The sequence below is a fragment of the Mixophyes fleayi genome, chromosome 2 (genome assembly GCF_038048845.1).
Source record: "Mixophyes fleayi isolate aMixFle1 chromosome 2, aMixFle1.hap1, whole genome shotgun sequence".
NCBI classification, from domain to species: domain Eukaryota; kingdom Metazoa; phylum Chordata; class Amphibia; order Anura; family Limnodynastidae; genus Mixophyes; species Mixophyes fleayi.
Genome location: NC_134403.1, coordinates 376426550 through 376448170, shown reverse-complemented (window position 1 = coordinate 376448170; position 21621 = coordinate 376426550).

Here is a 21621-nt window from a genome sequence, read left to right as displayed (position 1 = left end):
ATGTCTGTGGGTTTTCTATGTCTTAGTCTGTATCCCCTTATCGTTGATATAGACCGTGATGTACAAAAAATTAGCAGTAACTTTACTGTATTGAAAGGTAAGTTCAATGTAACATGTATTGGAATTCAGGTAAGTACAAAAGTTTTGGAGGCTTATCCTCTCCAGACGAAAAATATATCGTCTATATATCGATACCAGGTGCGCCCCAAAATCATGACCATTCCACACCCATAACTCCTCCCATTGTGCCAAAAAGATGTCAGCATAACTCGGGGCGAACCTGGTGCCCATCGCTGTACCAATACACTGTAGATAGAAATGTTCCTGAAATTTGAAATAACTGTTATTGAGGATGAATGAAATTCTCTCTTTTATGAATCATTTCGTGGCTTCTGAGTATGTTGTACTTTCAAGACTATTGGAGACAGCCTCAAGTCCCAGTTCATGCTGGATGATTGTATATAAAGATTTTATATCTGCTGTCTCCAAAAAAAAGTCAAATTGCCAATCAATATTATTCAATTTTTCCAAAAAGCACCTAGTATCTTTCAGGTGGGATTTGGATTGTTGTACTAAAGGCTGTAAAAAATGATCAATTACTTCCGAAAGGTTAATGGTTACTGAATCCAAGCCCGAAATAATGGGCCTCCCTGGCGGGGCTGTTGAATTTTTGTGAATTTTCGGTAACGTATATAACATATATACTCTGGGAGTTTGTCAATGATAGATCTGTATGTTCAGAGAGCTTTATCTTATTTTTTCTGTAGTGTAGAGAGGTCCAACCTATGGCTTCATAAAAAGACCAGTGATGGGTGGACAGAGATAGAACAGTTATGGTTAGAGATGGGGAAACCGGTCGTGGGTGGAGAGGGGGTGATTGGTAATGGATGGAGACCAAGGAAACTGGTGATGATTATTTGAGTATCATCTGCATAGAGGTGATACTGATACCTAAAGGAATTTAATAAATAGAAGAACAGGTGGCCTGGGACTGAGCTTTGTGGTTTTGAATTGATAAATGAAGCTGGAGAGGAGATGGATCCAGAGGAACAAACACTGAAAAGGCTGTTATATAAGTAAGCTGAAACTAAAATAGGAGAGTGTCCTCAAAACCTAAAGAAATCAGCAGTGAGTGGTCAACGGTGTCAAATGCAGCAAAGTGGTCCAGGAGATTCTGAATCAAGGAATGCCTTTAGCTATAGCAGTGATCAAATCATTGACCACCTCAGTCAGTGCAGACCCTGTGGAGTGTTAGGAATAAAATCCTGACTAAAGATGGTCCAATTGTCAGGAGCCGCGGCGGCCTCGGGCACCGCCGTGACTCACTTCCTGCCTTAGTGAACGTCCTGGCCGTCTCCATGACGACCGGGGCGTCACTTCTGGCTTCTCGGGCCCAACCGTTGCCTAGGCAACGGCCGGACGCCGAGTGCAGCAAGCGATGCGCCCCGGCAAGTGAGGCAGCTTGGCGCATGCGTTAAGATAGGATACTTACATTAATTAGCCCGCAGGCTATCTGTGATGTATTTCAGGGCTGCGCTCTGATTGGCCAAAGTTTGTATATAAGGCAGGGAGGGCTTAGCCTCCCTGCCGGTTATAGCGTTCAGTTGCTGACAGCTAGCCTGCTCATCTGCCTTCTTGGTGATTAACCTCTGGATTTGACTACCCGCGTATGACCCCTGCCTGGACTTTGACCTTGCCTGTTTGCCAGTGACCCTTGACCTTTCAGCCTGTAACTTGGATCTTGCTACCGTGCCTGTGACCCCGACCTTTGGTTTGTTTACTGGATCTGCTATCTGCTGCCGGCCCTTTACCCCTGCTTGGACTCCACTACGCTTACCTGGGTTCTCCCCAGTCGGTACACACTTCATGACCCTCTGTCATTCTGCGGCCCAGTCTGTCCCCACCACTAGGGGCTCCAGTGAACACCTGACTGGCAGAGCAGACTCTGGGTTGTGTTGTATCGGCTGGAGGGGTTCCTAACATTATAACCGGCCAAAACAGAAATTCCGGAGACCAACTTTAATGGAGGAAAGCGGAATCAAATCGTCTCCATTTCAAGTGCTGGCTGGCCATGTTGATACCGTGTATCAAATTATCCAGGGATTGGCCCAGCGTTTGTCAGCACAAGAAGAGGCCTTCAGAGACCTGCAACCTCAGCAAGCCTCCTCTGGCGTATCCCCAGAGCCGAAGTTGAATTTGCCTGATCGATTCTCAGGAACAGGTCTGTTTTCCGCAACTTTAAGGAGAGTTGCAGGTTATATTTTAGCCTGAGACCACGCTCCTCTGGTACCGAACAGCAACAAGTAGGGATTGTTATCTCCCTACTCCAGGGCGATCCTCAGTCTTGGGCCTTCTCCCTTTCACCAATAAGTCAAGCCTTACAAACCGTGGATGCCTTCTTCCAGGCCTTGGGGTTGCTATACGATGACCCAGACAGAGTGGCCTCAGCTGAGTCTCATCTCCGGGCATTAAGGCAAGGACGTCGTTCCGCTGAGGAATATTGTGCGGAATTCCGGCGTTCGTCTACTGATTGTGCCTGAAATGATCCGGCACTGCGGAGTCAATTGCGTTTGGGCCTTACTGAGCAAATTAAGGACTCTCTTGTTCAGTATCCTGTACCCGCCTCACTTGAAGATTTGATGCAGCTTGTCATTAAAATTGACCGTCGAATTAGAGAGCGGAAAACTGAACGTGAGTCATCAATACCTCCTAGGTCATCACCCAGTTCCGATTTTTCTTTGCCGGATACCCCTGAACCCATGCGGCTGGGTGTTTATCGCCTGCCTCCGGAGGAACGCTCCAGAAGATGCTCACTAGGCCTTTGCTTGTATTGTGGCCAATCAGGCCACCTAGTACGTTCCTGTCCCAGCAAGGCGGGAAGATGCCTAGACTCAAGTGCTGGAGAAGTGGTGCATTTAGGTCTCCAAATAACCTCTTCGGAAAACTCTCTGTTAGTCCCTGCACGCTTAGCCTTCAGACATCGTTCCACTGACTTGTCGGCCTTCCTTGATAGCGGTGCAGCAGGTAACTTTCTGGACATTCTGTTGGCTCAAACCCTTGGAATTCCCGAAGTCAAACTGGATTCGAGCATTACCGCCTGCGGCTTGGATGGTAATCCCCTGGTTGGGGGCCGAATACTTACCAAGACCCCATTGGTTCAATTATCCGTAGGCGCTCTCCATACTGAAGAACTCACATTCTTCCTGATCACCTGTCCCTCCGCTCCGTTGATTCTGGGGTATCCATGGCTGCAAAGTCATAATCCCCTTATTGATTGGAAAAGAGGAGAGATCATCCGTTGGAGTCCAGAGTGCTCTACTTCATGTTTGACCTTGCCTTTCAGAACCCTGCAGCCTAGTCCAGAATTGTTGCCTACACCTTACCAGGACTTCAGTGACGTCTTCTGTAAACAGAAGGCTGATTCTCTCCCGCCTCATCGGGACTACGACTGTGCTATCGATCTTGTGCCCGGATCTAAATTGTCCAAAGGGCGTCTGTATTCTTTGTCTGCCCCGGAAACTCAAGCTATGGAACAGTACGTAGAGGAGAATCTAAGGAAAGGATTTATCTGTCCCTCTAAATCCCCGGTAGGTGCTGGCTGTTTCTTTGTGGCTAAAAAAGATGGCAGTCTGAGACATTGCATCGACTACCGTGGTCTGAACGAAATCACAGTAAAAAACACTTACCCGCTGCCTTTGATTTCTGTTTTGTTTGATCAGCTCAAGTCTGCCACCATCTTCTCTAAGATTGATTTACGGGGTGCTTATAATCTCATCCGCATTAGACAGGGAGATGAATGGAAGACCACCTTTAATACCCTCTCTGGGCATTATGAATATTTGGTGATGCCATTCGGATTGTGTAACGCTCCGGCAGTCTTCCAGGATTTAATCAATGACATCTTGCGAGAATTCCTGGGTAAGACTGTGGTGCTTTATTTAGATGATATTTTAATTTATTCTCAGTCTTTGCCTCAGCACCGCCAACAGGTTCGGGAAGTTCTGGAGAAGTTACGTCAACACCACCTCTACGCAAAATTGGAGAAGTGCGAGTTCGAAGTTCCCAGGGTGGCCTTCTTAGGCTATATCATTTCTTCATCTGGCTTCTCCATGGACCCCAGCAAAGTCCAAACAATCCAAGACTGGGTTCTTCCTACTAACCTCAAGGCAATCCAAAGGTTCCTTGGCTTCGCCAACTATTACCGGAGGTTTATACGCTCCTTTTCTTCCTTGGTGGCTCCTATTACCGCCCTCACCCGGAAGGGCGCCGACCCAACTAATTGGTCTTCGGAGGCGTTGGACCGGGCTGGATGTGGACCTCTACACTTTGGACCGGGCTGGATATGGACCACTACAAGACGAGAGGATATCCCATATTTTCAGGCACGTTTAAAGGTACCACCTTGTTGCCCAACTACTGTCCATTACTGTCTGTTTTCCTGGTGTGAGTGCTCCCTAACTGCGGCTGGTTTGTCAATCTTTCTTATTACATGCAAATCAACAAAAATAAATACAGCGCTAATTAGACCATAAATGCACTATGAATTCAATCATGCATAATACAGAATAAGTCTCTCACAAATCACCGGTACAAACAAGGTTGTCACAATCCACAAAGGTATAGATGGTGAACGCCAACCAGCAGTTGACGATACTAAACGCAGAGGCACGGATCTAACACGATTCTGGTTTTCACCAGGTACCCCCGAAAGAATTTGGACTGTGTCATTCACTACATAAAGTAATACCGATGCCTCCTTCTCTCCCTCACATTCCTCGCAACCTTCATCATCACCATCATCACCATTTATTTATATAGCGCCACTGATTCCGCAGCGCTGTACAGAGAACTCACATCAGTCTCTGCCCCATTGGAGCTTACAGTCTAAATTCCCTAACACACACACACACAGAGACCGAGAGAGAGACTAGGGTTAATTTTGATAACAGCCAATTAACCTACCAGTATGTTTTTGGAGTGTGGGAGAAAACCGGAGCACCCAGAGGAAACCCACGCAAACACGGGGAGAACATACAAGCTCCACACAGATAAGGCCATGGTCGGGAATTGAACTCATTACCCCAGTGCTGTGAGGCAGCAGTGCTAACCACTGAGCCACCATGCTGCCTCAACCTTGTCTCCATTTCACCCCATGTGTCTTCGGTATGTCTGCCCTTCCCTTTAGATTGTAAGCTCCTCAGAGCAGGGCCCTCTCTCCTCCTCTCCTCCTGTTTCCACCACTTTTAACTTTGCTCTCAAGCTCCTCTGCCCCCATCCTTCTTGGGCTTTCTGCCACTGACTCCGCTCCTGCTGTTCTCTGCACCTCTCAGTGGCTCTCACCCTATTAGCTGCGCCCACACTCTTGGGCACATGTTTCCAGCTTGTGCTGAATATCCCTCACCCTTTCTTAGCAGTGCTTTCAGCTACGTGAGTTATAGTGTTACTTGTATATTGTACCGTACTGAGCTACCTTGTACTGTCCTATTGTTTGTAGCCCAATGCCACTATAAAGGAATACATTATAGGTCTACGCAGTTGCCTCTGCAGGAATACACGTAACTGGACTGGCTATAGGTACCGCAGTAATGTCCCAGGAGATGACTTGTCAGGGTGCAGCACAGGAAGAGTTTAACACCGGAGCTGAGGAAGCTCTCGCAGACATCTGTATAAACCTCTTGCAGTAAATATAGAGTGCAATGCAGGTAATATCTCCAGTGTAATAAGAATATAACAGGCTCCACACAAATGCATTCTGCAGTGTCCCAAAATGTGAGTTTCAGTGTGACCAGGAGGTGGCGCTCATGTGGTCCCATTTGATACAATTACAGAGATCTGGGGGTAAATGTATCAAGGTGCGATTTTACAAATCCAGCGATTTTCTCGGGAGAGTTGAAACTCGCAGATGTATGAACCTGAGATTTCATGTTAAATCGCCAGAGTTGTGTTTCTGTCAAAATCGCTATTTCTAAAATCGATAGAGATCAAAGTCCTGACTGTTTACCACTCCAGCTATACAAGTCTCAAATGTATGAAGCTGCGATTTAGCAAACTCTCCTGAGTTTGCTTTAAAAATCACCAGATACAACACGCTGCATCCTAGCACATCACTGTTACACTGCCCCTACCTATAGAGCTGGAGGTCCCAGCAGCTGTCAAAATGTTTAAAAATAGATAAAAGTTAAAAAAAAAATGTGGGGTCCCCCTGCCCAACCACTATTAACCCTAGTGCTGTCTGCATACTGCTGGTACGTGAAAATCGGGGAAAAAATTTGCATGGGGTTCCCCCGATTTTCACTTAACTAGCACTAGGCAAACCAGCTGGGGTGGGTGGCACTATAGCAGGGGGTTGCCATAATGGCAACCAACCCCAGGCTGTTCAGCGTTGGGCTGGATTCCCTAGGGAGTGGGGTCCGCCGAAAAAACGATCGAGCTCCCCCTCTAGGGACACCCAGCCCAGTGCTGAAAGCACTAGGGCTCGTCCTACACCACTGGGCGGTGGGTGTAGGGTAATAACGGCGATAATATATATAATGGGCAAATATAGGAGAACAATCCATTGTCAAATATTCTTCCTGTAGTTACTTTTACACTATTTGGACTTCCCCAAATAATTATTTCAAACTATAAGTGTACATTATAGAAGGTCTGACACCGTTATAGGGTCCGGGGATAAGGGAGTACATTATACAAGGTCTGATACAGTTATAGGGTCCGGGGATAAGGGTGTACATTATACAAGGTCTGACACCGTTATAGGGATCGGGTATAAGGGTGTACATTATACAAGGTCTGACACCGATATAGGGTCCGGAAATAAGGGTGTACATTATACAAGGTCTGACACCGTCATAGGGATCGGGTATAAGGGTGTACATTATACAAGGTCTGACACCGTTATAGGGTCCGGGGATAGGGGTGTACATTATACAAGGTCCTACACCGTTATAGGGCCTGGGGATAGGGGTGTACATTATACAAGGTCTGACACCGTTATAGGGATCGGGTATAAGGGTGTACATTATACAAGGTCTGACACCGTTATAGGGTCCGGGGATAGGGGTGTACATTATACAAGGTCCTACACCGTTATAGGGCCTGGGGATAGGGGTGTACATTATACAAGGTCTGACACCGTCATAGGGATCGGGTATAAGGGTGTACATTATACAAGGTCTGACACCGTTATAGGGTCCGGGGATAGGGGTGTACATTATACAAGGTCTGACACCGTTATAGGGTCCGGGGATAGGGGTGTACTTCATACAAGGTCTGACACCGTTATAGGGTCCAGGGATAAGGGTGTACATCATACAAGGTCTGACACCGTTATAGGGTCCGGGGATAAGGGTGTACATTATACAAGGTCTGACACCGTTATAGGGTCCGGGGATAAGGGTGTACATTATACAAGGTCTGAGACCGTTATAGGGTCCGGAAATAAGGGTGTACATTATACAAGGTCTGACACCGTTATAGGGATCGGGGAAAAGGGTGTACATTATACAAGGTCTGAAACCGTTATAGGGTATTGGGATAAGGGTGTACATTATACAAGGTCTGACACCATTATAGGGTCCAGGGATAAGGGTGTACATTATACAAGGTCTGACACCGTTATAGGGTCCGGGGATAAGAGTGTACATTATACAAGGTCCTACACCGTTATAGGGTCCGGGGATAAGAGTGTACATTATACAAGGTCTGACACTGTTATAGGGTCCGGGGATAAGGGTGTACATTATACAAGGTCTGACACCGTTATAGGGTCCGGGGATAGGGGTGTACATTATACAAGGTCTGACACCATTATAGGGTCCGGGGATAAGGGTGTACATTATACAAGGTCTGACACCGTTATAGGGTCCGGGGATAAGGGTGTACATTATACAAGGTCTGACACCGTTATAGGGTCCGGGGATAGGTGTGTACATTATACAAGGTCTGACACCGTTATATGGTCCGGGGATAGGGGTGTACATTATACAAAGTCTGACACCGTTATAGGGTCCGGGGATAAGAGTGTACATTATACAAGGTCTGACACTGTTATAGGGTCCGGGGATAGGGGTGTACATTATACAAGGTCTGACACCGTTATAGGGTCCGGGGATAAGGGTGTACATTATACAAGGTCTGACACCGTTATAGGGTCCAGGGATAAGGGTGTACATCATACAAGGTCTGACACCGTTATAGGGTCCGGGGATAAGGGTGTACATTATACAAGGTCTGACACCGTTATAGGGTCCGGGGATAAGGGTGTACATTATACAAGGTCTGAGACCGTTATAGGGTCCGGAAATAAGGGTGTACATTATACAAGGTCTGACACCGTTATAGGGATCGGGGAAAAGGGTGTACATTATACAAGGTCTGAAACCGTTATAGGGTATTGGGATAAGGGTGTACATTATACAAGGTCTGACACCGTTATAGGGTCCGGGGATAGGTGTGTACATTATACAAGGTCTGACACCGTTATATGGTCCGGGGATAGGGGTGTACATTATACAAAGTCTGACACCGTTATAGGGTCCGGGGATAAGAGTGTACATTATACAAGGTCTGACACTGTTATAGGGTCCGGGGATAGGGGTGTACATTATACAAGGTCTGACACCGTTATAGGGTCCGGGGATAAGGGTGTACATTATACAAGGTCTGACACCGTTATAGGGTCCAGGGATAAGGGTGTACATCATACAAGGTCTGACACCGTTATAGGGTCCGGGGATAAGGGTGTACATTATACAAGGTCTGACACCGTTATAGGGTCCGGGGATAAGGGTGTACATTATACAAGGTCTGAGACCGTTATAGGGTCCGGAAATAAGGGTGTACATTATACAAGGTCTGACACCGTTATAGGGATCGGGGAAAAGGGTGTACATTATACAAGGTCTGAAACCGTTATAGGGTATTGGGATAAGGGTGTACATTATACAAGGTCTGACACCATTATAGGGTCCAGGGATAAGGGTGTACATTATACAAGGTCTGACACCGTTATAGGGTCCGGGGATAAGAGTGTACATTATACAAGGTCCTACACCGTTATAGGGTCCGGGGATAAGAGTGTACATTATACAAGGTCTGACACTGTTATAGGGTCCGGGGATAAGGGTGTACATTATACAAGGTCTGACACCGTTATAGGGTCCGGGGATAGGGGTGTACATTATACAAGGTCTGACACCATTATAGGGTCCGGGGATAAGGGTGTACATTATACAAGGTCTGACACCGTTATAGGGTCCGGGGATAAGGGTGTACATTATACAAGGTCTGACACCGTTATAGGGTCCGGGGATAGGTGTGTACATTATACAAGGTCTGACACCGTTATATGGTCCGGGGATAGGGGTGTACATTATACAAAGTCTGACACCGTTATAGGGTCCGGGGATAAGAGTGTACATTATACAAGGTCTGACACTGTTATAGGGTCCGGGGATAGGGGTGTACATTATACAAGGTCTGACACCGTTATAGGGTCCGGGGATAAGGGTGTACATTATACAAGGTCTGACACCGTTATAGGGTCCGGGGATAGGTGTGTACATTATACAAGGTCTGACACCGTTATATGGTCCGGGGATAGGGGTGTACATTATACAAAGTCTGACACCGTTATAGGGTCCAGGGATAAGAGTGTACATTATACAAGGTCTGACACTGTTATAGGGTCCGGGGATAAGGGTGTACATTATACAAGGTCTGACACTGTTATAGGGTCCGGGGATAGGGGTGTACATTATACAAGGTCTGACACCGTTATAGGGTCCGGGGATAAGGGTGTACATTATACACTATCTAAAACCGTTATAGGGTCCAGGGATAGGGGTTTACATTATACAAGGTCTGAGTCACGATTTGGGTCACGTGTCCCCTCATTCAGCACTCCATCCGGGGCATTACAATTGCAAAAGGGAATTGAGCACAGCATCTCATGTTACCAACAGGAACATTACTACAGTGTGTATTGTAATTGTTGAGTTGGATTTTGCAACTTGGTCTGGGCTATTGGCAGAAAACTATTATCTGAGACTTGTGCTGTTGTATGTAATAGGTGTCTGCAGCGTTAGATGTGTATATAGATAGAGATGTGATGATATAGATGTATATATCTATATATCTTTCTATCTATCTATCTCTCTCTCTCTCTCTCTCTCTATATATATACATACATAGACACTTATACACACAGTTGCTCACAGTTGATGCCGGCTGCAAAAGACAGGCAGTATGATAAGCTTATGCTGTTCATGTACTTAACTCTATTATAGTACATTCATATATGCAGATCATAGTAAGCTTACCTTGTGGGCAATGTCAGAGAACAGGTTGCTCATATATATTTTTGTACCTACGCTCACCTTATATATCTATATATAAGTACATTTACACAAAATGGATGTAGCTCTAAGTTATCACATATTTTACAGTTCATCTGTCACTGGAAGAACCTGCTGAGAGCCTAACTTCCAGTCTGTGCATGCTCAGTAGAGAGAGGCGAACGGCTGGAGGCTGACCCATTTCCTGTCTTCACTAGATCACAGGGGACAACACTACCAAGATGGGATATGAAGCGTAGCGCTCTATATTAACATGGGTAACCCTATACTTTCAGTGTACTGCTGTACCTTACTTACGATTATCCCCGGCAGATGCATCAGGACTATTTTAAAAACTCCAACTTGACCCTTTACAACTTGTCAAGCTAAGAAATGATCATTGAACGGTGTAACGGTTACCGTGTTATTGACTCTGGGCTGCTGTGTGGGTTCTTTTGAAGCTTGTTGACATTCTAGTCATTATTTAATTGTTAGTTCTGGTTATTTTGCTATTGTTTACAGTTATATTTTACATCCTGTAATAAAGATACCATTGTGTGATCAAAAGGGTTACCTAGTGAACTCTAACACCCTGGTAATCTGACACATGGGGGGCTCTGCACTTCTGAGCATGTGCTGGGATCACTGTATGTGTGTGGGGGGGGGGGGTCACTGTATGTGCTGGGGTGACTGTATGTGCTGGGGTGACTGTATGTGTGTGGGGATCACTGTATATGCTGGGGTCACTGTATGTGTGGAGGGTCACTGTATGTGCGGGGGTGGGGGTCACTGTATGTGATGGGGTCACTGTATGTGTGGAGGGTCACTGTATGTGTGGAGGGTCACTGTATGTGCTGGGGTGACTGTATGAGTGCGGGGGTCACTGTATGTGCGGGGGGTCACTGTATGTGTGGGGGTCACTGTATATGCTGGGGTGACTGTATGAGTGCGGGGGTCACTGTATGTGCGGGGGGTCACTGTATGTGCGGGGGGGTCACTGTATGTGTGGAGGGTCACTGTATGTGTGGGGGTCACTGTATATGATGGGGTCACTGTATGTGTGGAGGGTCACTGTATGTGTGGAGGGTCACTGTATGTGTGGGGGTCACTGTATATGATGGGGTCACTGTATGTGTGGAGGGTCACTGTATATGCTGGGGTCACTGTATGTGTGGAGGGTCACTGTATGTGATGGGGTCACTGTATGTGTGGAGGGTCACTGTATGTGTGGGGGTCACTGTATGTGTGGGGGTGGGGGTCACTGTATGTGTGGAGGGTCACTGTATGTGTGGGGGTCACTGTATGTGTGGAGGGTCACTGTATGTGTGGAGGGTCACTGTATGTGATGGGGTCACTGTATGTGTGGAGGGTCACTGTATGTGTGGGGGTCACTGTATGTGTGGGGGTCACTGTATGTGCTGGGGGTCATTGTATGTGCGGGGGGGTCACTGTATGTGCGGGGGGGTCACTGTATGTGTGGGGGGGGTCACTGTATGTGTGGGGGTCATTGTATGTGCGGGGGGGTCACTGTATGTGCGGGGGGGTCACTGTATGTGTGGGGGGGGGTCACTGTATGTGTGGAGGGTCACTGTATGTGTGGGGGTCACTGTATGTGCAGGGGGTCACTGTATGTGTGGGGGGGTCACTGTATGTGCTGGGGGTCACTGTATGTCATACTTGCCAACTCTCCCGGAATGTCCGGGAGACTCCCGCATTTTGCGAGAGTCTCCCGGACTCCCGGGCGAGTGTGGCAATCTCCCGAATTCTGCCCACTTCACTAGGAAGTGCCCACTTCCTAGTGAAGTGGGCAGAATTAGATCCCAAACGCCGCGATTCCCGATGAATCGCGGCGTTTAGCCCCGCCCCCCGCTGTCAAATGACGCAATTTGCGTCATGACGTCACAGGGGGCGGGGCCAAAATGACGCGATTTTGGCCGCCCCGCCCCCTCACGCCCCCCTCCACTGGCTGGCTCCCGGAAGAGAGCTGAAGAAAGTAGGTAAGTATGCTGTATGTGTGGGGGGGTCACTGAATGTGTGGGGGGGTCACTGTATGTGTGGGGGTCACTGTATGTGCAGGGGTTCACTGTATGTGTGGGGGTCACTGTATGTGTGGGGGGTCACTGTATGTGCGGGGGGGTCACTGTATGAGCGGGGGGGTCACTGTATGTGTGGAGGGTCACTGTATGTGTGGGGGTCACTGTATGTGTGGGGGTCACTGTATGTGCGGGGGGGTCACTGTATGAGCGGGGGGGTCACTGTATGTGTGGAGGGTCACTGTATGTGCAGGGGGTCACTGTATGTGTGGGAGGGTCACTGTATGTGTGGGGGTCACTGTATGTGTGGGGGAGTCACTGTATGTGCTGGGGGTCACTGTATGTGTGGGGGTCACTGTATGTGCAGGGGGTCACTGTATGTGTGGGGGTCACTGTATGTGCTGGGGGTCACTATATGTGTGGGGGTCACTGTATGTGCTGGGATCACTGTATGTGTGGGGGGGTCACTGTATGTGCTGGGGGTCTCTGTATGTGCAGGGGGGGTCACCTTATATGCGGGGGTTCACTGTATGTCAGTGCATATTGGGGGGTCAAATTCTAAATACGTGTGTATAGTGCTAAATGTGGGTTGCGCGCAGATGAATCGGGCCCAAAGACTAGCTGCCAAATAAAATTAGCTGGAGACGAGATAGAGCATATAAAAGAATGGATGTGTGATTATCAGCAATGTCAGTGAACTTATAATAATGCATTGTTAATGGGGCCTAGATGAGAAGCAGCAGTGGCTGAAGGTTTGTCTGTTGTATTCTTTACAGTGGAATTGTGTGGGCTGCTCTCTGAATAGGTGATATACTTATTATATAATATTTATATATGTATGATGCATATAATATATATATATATGTGTGTGTGTGTGTGTGTGTGTATATATATATATATATATATATATATGTATATATGTATATATTCTAATTAGTGGTTATCTATTATATAGGAAATAATATGTGTTTGTAACTAGAATTCCCATATGAATCTCTAATTTCTCAATTATGAGTCATTTTATAATAGAGTAGGGGAACAATCTACAAATATATTTAGAGAGACTATAGAGGGCCTCCCGTCATTGTCAGAAGCTATAGATAGTAGAAGTTCCTACTAATAAACCCACATATTTTTACAATTTTATAATTTACAAGCATAAAAAAATTAAACATTTGTGGGATCTAATCCCATTATTAAAATATCTAAATATCCATAGAATACCAAGAGATTTAAGCGTAACTCAGAAGCCAACGCTTTATGCCCACACACCAAAGGAGCTTACCGAAAATGGTGACATTAACATGATTTGTTTAGGTGCTGTGCCTAATAATATGTAATGTACATTTCCCCCTGCAGATTGTGTGTTCTGGCAGAGCGGCGGTCAGTGTAATCACGTCTGCACCTGTCGCTCCTTATAGGCGCGGCCCACGTCTGCACAGTCATGTATAATCTCGCGAGCACAGCGGACCCAAAATGACAACGCCCAGCGGAGCCGACAGGTGCCATCATCGAGGATGGCTGGCTCTGCAGGGGACTGGCCATCTGGGCATTTAGGCAGTTTAGGGTTATGTTGCCATTCTCACACCGCCTAAATTGTGTAATTGTTTTGATGGTGTTTGCTTAGGGCAATATCATGGGACGGCTTGTGTGCCAGTTTTGCCCTCCGTCTGCTGTGTAACCGAGTCACTTGGGGGGTGCTGTAACTAGTGGTGGTGTGTGCTGATTAGTGAGTAAGCTGACTTGGGGCAGGATAGATGAGTTGTACCCCCTCCCAGTCCTGACCAATCATTATTTCTGTCTCGTTAGTTCCCTCCTCGCATGTCTGCACCATGGACTGTGCGACTTCCTGCACAATCCTCTGTTAATAACACCAGTAGGAACAAACCTCACCCACAATCATCGCTTACTCCTCCACTGTTCTGCTCCAATGCTTGTTTCACATCGCACATTTATTTATTGTAATTAGGACTTTTTATAGCCTGACACATTTATCTCTGTCATGCTTCACAGATCATCTATTCTCACAATTGTTATTAGATGTCTGTGCTGTGCGGAGCTCCCGCTGGGTCCCATCGTCTTCATGTTTATTGATACAACTCTTTTCTCTAACTTTCTGTCTTTAGTTCATAGCTCCGCACTTTCCCTCCGTGCCCCAAGGCCTTCTGCACCATGCTACCCTCTCCGTTCAGCTGCCCGTGCGGTGTCTTCCTCCACATCCACTCCCCCCCCTGTACCTCCTGACCTTCCAGCCCTCCGCTCCCTCCGCACATCCCCTCCTCATCTCACTCACCTCTAACCCCAAACTCTTCCTCACCTGACACTGTTTCCTTTCTCCACCTTCTTCTGTATTTTGTTTTTTATGTGCACTTGTGAGATATGTCCCCGCTTTACACTGCTGCTCCAAGATGTGGGCAATTATCACTGGCACTCAGCATGGAGCTGTAGCGGTAGGAGCTGCTGTGAGGACCACAGCCCTTCCTCACCACCGGGAGTAGGAACCAGTGGAAGAAGGCGTAGGGCACACATGGCAAGAGGGGAATGGTGGTGGTGAATATATCACATATATCCTCCACCACCCTCCTGACATCTCACGGATTCCACCCCCACTGCCCCACATCATATATGTTCCCCCACCACTCTCCCTGTGTCACATATGTTCCCCCACCACTCTCCCTGTGTCACATATGTTCCTCCACTCTCCACCTGTCACATACAGCTACAAAATTAAACCACTGACCAGTGAAGTGAATAACATTGATTATCTGGTTACAATGGTACCTGTCAGGGTGGGATATATTAGGCAGAAAGTAAACAGTTAGTTCTTGAAGTTGATGTGTTTGAAGCAGGAACAATGGACAACTGTAAGGATCTGAGAGACTTTGACAAGGTCTAAATTGTGATGGCTAGACTGGGTCACAGCCAGGGCCGGACTGGGACTAAAAATCAGCCCTGGCATTTCAAGCATAAAGGTCCATCTCTGTTGATGAGCATGAAAAAACTGTGTGCCGCCAAGGGCGTGGCCACATTATGTTGGGGGCGTGGTCAACATAGGGCATTGATACATACAGTATAATAAAACATTACATTTATCAGGCCCTCCCTATCATAAGAAACACATTACAACACCCCCAGTCCACTGTACTTATCTATGCTTCTGATGCTGCTGACATCCATCAGGGTGGGAACTTCCTGTAGAGTGAGCAGGGAAACTCTTAGTCTCACAAGATTAATAAATCTCATGAGACTTAGAGCTCCTCTGCAGGCTGTGTCCTATCCAGGGACTGGGAGTAGCTATCCGCTCCCTCCTGCTAACCAGAGCTGGATTTAGGCTCAGGGGGCCCTAAGCACTTAAGACAGGGGGACTCCTATGATGTAATATGGTTATTAGACACATTTTCAACAAATACACAGGCAATACTGTGAGCACTACTATTAGGTGCACACAGTTCTGCCTTCACAAGCAGTACAATGTGAAGTAGGACATACCTCCCAATTGTCCTTGCAGTCAGACCAAATCCTGACTAAGCGGGACAGTCACCCACCAAATTCAGGACAGTTGGCAGACTGTCCTGGTCTCTCCTACCTGTCTTGTCATTGTCACCACTTGTGGCTGCTGGTGTCTTTAGATCAGTTGCTGTTTGTCTGGATCCTGGAATGTTGGGGGCCCTATTTGGAAAAAAAAATGGGTACATGAAATTTAGAAAACTCCAACCAACACTGGTGTTAACTCAATATAGCACCCACGTTATAACATTAGGCCTCACTCCAGCCCCAACATTAAAATAATAGTATTCCCATTTAATAAATAAATCTATTTCCCTTCTTCCAAACAACCTCAGGAAGAAATTAAATAGCATTTATGTTTAATAAAAATAACCATTTCCCACAACCATCCCAGGCATTAAATAATTCATAATCACATTTAATAAATAGACCTCATTTTCCCCAAACAGCCCCACATTCACTTACTAGCACACAATAAATAATAATAATAATAATAATAATAATAATAATAATAATTATAATAATAATAATAATATACTGTCCCCCACACACATTATAGTCATATACTGTCCCCCACACACATTGGCCATTTTTATTTTCCCCCTCCTACAGCCATTGCCCCCCTGCACACATTTAATGCCCCTTTCCCCCTGCACACATTTAATGCCCTTCCCCCCCTGCACAAATATTTGATCTCTCTCCCCCCCTGCACATATATTTGTTTTCTCTCCCCCCTGCACAAATATTTGATTTCTCCCCCCCCCCGCACATATATTTGTTTTCTCTCCCCCCTGCACAAATATTTGATTTCTCTCCCCCCCCCCGCACATATATTTGATTTTTTTCCCCCCCCCTGCACAAATAAAACATACACTGACCTCAGCACTGACAACATCGCGCGGCCAGGAAACTGAAGAGCGGGAGCCGGGCTGGCGCACAGAGCCGTCATGACGTCACGCGTCATGACGGCTACACACAGGAAAACATTTTTTACAAAAATTTAATCAGGGGATCACAGGGAGCGGGACCGGCCCACACTGCCATCGGCCCTTCTGGCATTTACCAGAAGTGCCAGATGGCCAGTCTGGCCCTGGTCACAGCATATTCAAAATCGCAGATCTTGTGAGGTGTTCCCGGTATGCAGTGGTTACTACCTACCAAAGTGGTCCAAGAAAGGACACCCAGTGAACCGGCAAGAAGGTCTTGGGCACCCAAGGCTCATTGGTGCGTATGGAAGCTAAGACTAGCCCATCTGGTCCAATCCCACAGAAGAACTACTATAGTACATATTGCTGAAAATGTTAATGCTGGTTATAATAGAACGGTGTCAGAACACACAGAGCATCGCAGCTTGATGCGTCTGGGGCTGTGTAGCCGCAGACCGGTCAGGGTTCCTATGCTGACCTCTGCCCACCGGTTAAAGCACCTACAATGGGCACATGAGCGCCAGAACTGGACCATGGAGCAATGGAAGAAGGTGGACTGGTCTGAGGAATCACATTTACTTTTACATCATGTGGACGGTCGGGTGCATGCATGTCATTTACCTGGGGAAGATATAGCATCAGGATGCACTATGAGAAAAAAGCAAGCTGGCGGAGGCAGTGTGAAGCTCTGGGCAATGTTCTGCTGGGAATCCTTGGGTCCTGGCATTCATGTAGATGATACTTTGACACGTACCACCTACCTAAACATTGTTGCAGACCAAGTGCACCCCTTCATGGCAACAGTATTCCCCGATGGCAGTGGCCTCTTTCAGCAGGATAATGTGCACTGCACACTGCAAACATTGTTCTGGAATGGTTGGAGGAACATGACAAAGAGTTCAAGGTGTTGAATTGGCCTCCAAATTCCCCAGATCTCAATCTGATATAGCATCTGTAGAATGTGCTGGAAAAACAAGTCAGAGAAATGGAGGCCCCACCTCAGAACTTACAGGATGTAAAGGATCTGCTGCTAATGTCTTGGTGCCAGATACCACAGGACACCTCCAGAGGTCTTGTGGAGTCCATGCCTCAATGGGTCAGAGTTGTTTTGGAGGCACGAGGGGGATCTATACAATATTAGGCAGGTGGTTTTAATGTTTTCACTGATCTGTGTATGTTCCCCCACCACTCTCCCCTAGTCACATATGAGGGTGGTCCTGAACATATGCTACTCTTGTACAAAGGCCCACTAAATTCATAAAATGCCTCTGTGTAGTATGGGAGCTAAACAGTATTTCAATTAAATACACAGTGATATATAATTGTTAAATTGTGTGAATAATATATCTCATAAATACAATACAATGATTTGCAATTTTGTAACTTTATCCATTTCTGGGCGTTTAAAGTTCACAGTGATGCTTTATGTATTGAATAGAGGTCACTAGGATACTTTCTGTATTATACAGAGGTCAGTAGAATGCTCTCTGTATTGTACATGGGTCACTATGATGCTCTCTGTATTGTATATGGATGACTAGGATGCTCTCTGTATTGTATATGGGTCACTAGGATGTTCTCTGTATTGTATAGTGGTCAGTAAAATGCTCTATGCATTGTATATATGTTACTAGAATACTATATACATTGTAAAGAAGTCATTATAATGCTCTATACATTTTATATGGGTCACTAGAATACTGTAATTTATATGACTCAATAGAAAGTTATCTGTATTGCATATTGGTCACTATATTCTCTTTGCGTAGAGTGAATGTTCTGAACCATTGAGCAGGAACATCAGACTCTTCTCTGCTCTTCCATGAGTCGAAGCTCTGACGTCACTGGGCTGAAATGAGGAACTTCATGTTGGTGACTCAGACTCCGGAGATTTCAGTTGTTATGTCGTAGATAAGACAGTAGGTCGTACAATTTGGAGGCTCTTCAGGTCCTGAATATTAGATAAGCTGTAGCTCTGAGAGTCTGGTTGTTATACTAAGTATTAATCACAGGGTGGAGATGTTCTGACTTCCAATCAAGAGGATTCGGGTTCAGGGCGTTCAACTGGAGACTTCATTGCTACATAATAAATAGACATGTTATGATTTGGGCTAGAGGGTGGAGGTTCAGGAGCGTAGTCTGAACATTTATCGTTAGTAGGAAGCCTATCATTATAATAGTTAATCAGGAGAAACTACTAGTAGTAATGTACATAATAATTAGCGGGTTAAGAGGTCAGTGATAATCACATGATTCTGCATTTCTGGGTAACAGAGGAGGGTTCCTAGGTGCTAATGGGGGATTGTGGGTCTGTGGTATTAATAAGAACAGGTGAGTTCACTTAAATACTGATTACATGTTTGTGTGGTTTTGGGTAGTAATTGGTAGTTGATCAGATCATCATTTATATAGCGCCAGTAATTCCGCAGCTATGTACAGAAAACACATCAGTCCCTGCACCATTTTAGCTTACAGTCTAAATTCCCTAATACACAGAGAGAGAGAGAGAGAGAGAGAGAGAGAGAGAGAGAGAGACTAGGGTCAATTTGATAGCAGCCAATTAACCTACCAGTATGTTTTTGGAGTGTGGGAGGAAACCGGAGCACCCGGAGGAAACCCACGCAAACACGGGAAGAACATACAAACTCCACACAGATAAGGTCATGGTCGGGAATTGAACTCACGACCCCAGAACTGTGAGGCAGACGTGCTGCCCCAGATGTGCCTTGTGCATTATGAAGTATTATAATACATGATGCTCTCCTCAAACCTTGTTCACCCTGGTATACTCTTTCAGGGGTCGGCTTACTTTACACCTAAACTGCTGTATGTGGGCAGTGGGAGGGGGGGGGGCACTGAACAAAATGTTCTCTTCAGAGGGCAGAACCAGATTAAGACCTAGGGCCCTAGGCAAGATTCTGATATGGACATGTACCCCCCTCCTATCAGATTCATCCATGCCAAAAAGCCTTTCCACCACTGGAAAGAGGGAAGAAAATCTGCAAAACAGTCCCCCAAAACTGGGACTGTCCCCCCAGAATCGAACAGTTGTCAGATTGTGCTGCTCTCTTACCTGCGGCTGCTGCTGCCATGAGTTCTGCGCTGCTGGGCTGGACTTAGGAATGTTGTGGTCTTACTTGAAAGAAGGTAGGTAATAATTACTACCTGAAAAGCCGAGCAATGAGTGAAGACTTTAGGCTTCTTTCCCTCCAATCAGCCTTGATATTAAATCACAAGCACTAGTATTTAATAATTATGCCTTCTTCACATAACATTCACATTTAATAAATAGGCCTATTATCCATCAACAATCCCTGGTATTAAGCTAATAACATTAACATGTAATAGATCCACCTTTTCCTTCCAATAAACCATGACATTACATTAATAAGCCTCACATTTATTAGAGATTCCATATTGCATTAGCCGGTTCTACAATATATTAATATTAATAGCCCCACTGTCCAAACTTTACATTAATACACATTTATTAAATAGCCACCACGTAACTTTAATAATCCCCAAGACACTAATCCTCGAAGGCTGACCAACCACATGTGCAGAGAGACAGGGTGATAAGACATAAAGGGAAGGGAAGGAGGGAGAAACAGACTGTTGACCTGGTGGGCCAGTCACGTGTCAAGACTGAAGGGGTGATGAGATGGAAGGGGTGGAGAAGAATGGACTGCTGATCCAGGGAGGGGCAAACCACGTGCAGAGCAGAAGGGAAGGGTGGACACAAGACGGGGTAGAAGGGGCTGGGTGCAATGGGTTACTGGTCTGGAGGAGGGGCCAGTCACATGTGAAGAGCAGAGGGGAGGAGTAAGGAAGACAGGAGAGGAGCGGTGGGGAGGAACAGACCACTGATCTGGGGAAGGGGTCAGTCACATGTGCAGCGCAGCGGGTGAGGTGTGACAGGATGGACCGCCTATGCCACCCTGCCTGTTGCTGCTGGGAACTAGCTGGGCTTACTCTGCCACCGTTCCCTTTCGTTATCCCAAATGCGCCCTCTTGCCGCAGTAGGAGGGGCTTACAACTGCTGCCACCATTGGACTCCTTATTGGCATCCAGTACTGGGTTTCTTCTGGGTAACTGACGCTGCGAGTGTACCTCGTTACTGGCGTACCTGGGCTGGTACTCCTGACCTGTTACTATGGATCAGGGTTGCTGTGGATGGATCACCCCTGGCCTATCACATTGACCAGGGCTGCATTGGTAGCATGCAGAGCGGTGGTACCGGAAAAGCTGGGTCCAACCTCAGAAACAGCCGGAGAACGGATTAGATTTAGGGTCTAATCTGCAGGTCACAGGAATACAGCAATATTGAAGATGTTTTCAAGCAGGTCTTTGAAGCAAGTGATGTTTATTTGCTCTCACACTGGTTAAAGGTACCAGTGATCAGGTCAGATGAAACAAGAAGAACATTTAAGTGTACAAGACAGTGCTTTTTATACTGATTTGGACACAGGCTATTTTTAGAATCAGGATGTGGTGTGTTTACACAAACATGGATTTACTTGCATTGCAAAGTCAACAATAATTACACTTATCTATTAAAATCTAGAGATGCTGTGATGTCCTGCATCTAGTTTTCAGATGCAGAGAATCTAGGAGCCAGTCTTAATTAAAAGTTCCTTCCTTCAATGTTGGACCTTCACACATCAAAAGATCTAATTAGCATGGGGCCCCTCTTCAGACAGTCCAGAATACACATTCCCAAAAAAGGTACAAACCTCAAACAAGCCACCTACCCACATCACAACACACAAAAGACTTCCATCCACAAAGGCTTATTGTATCAGATATATACCTTATGCATTA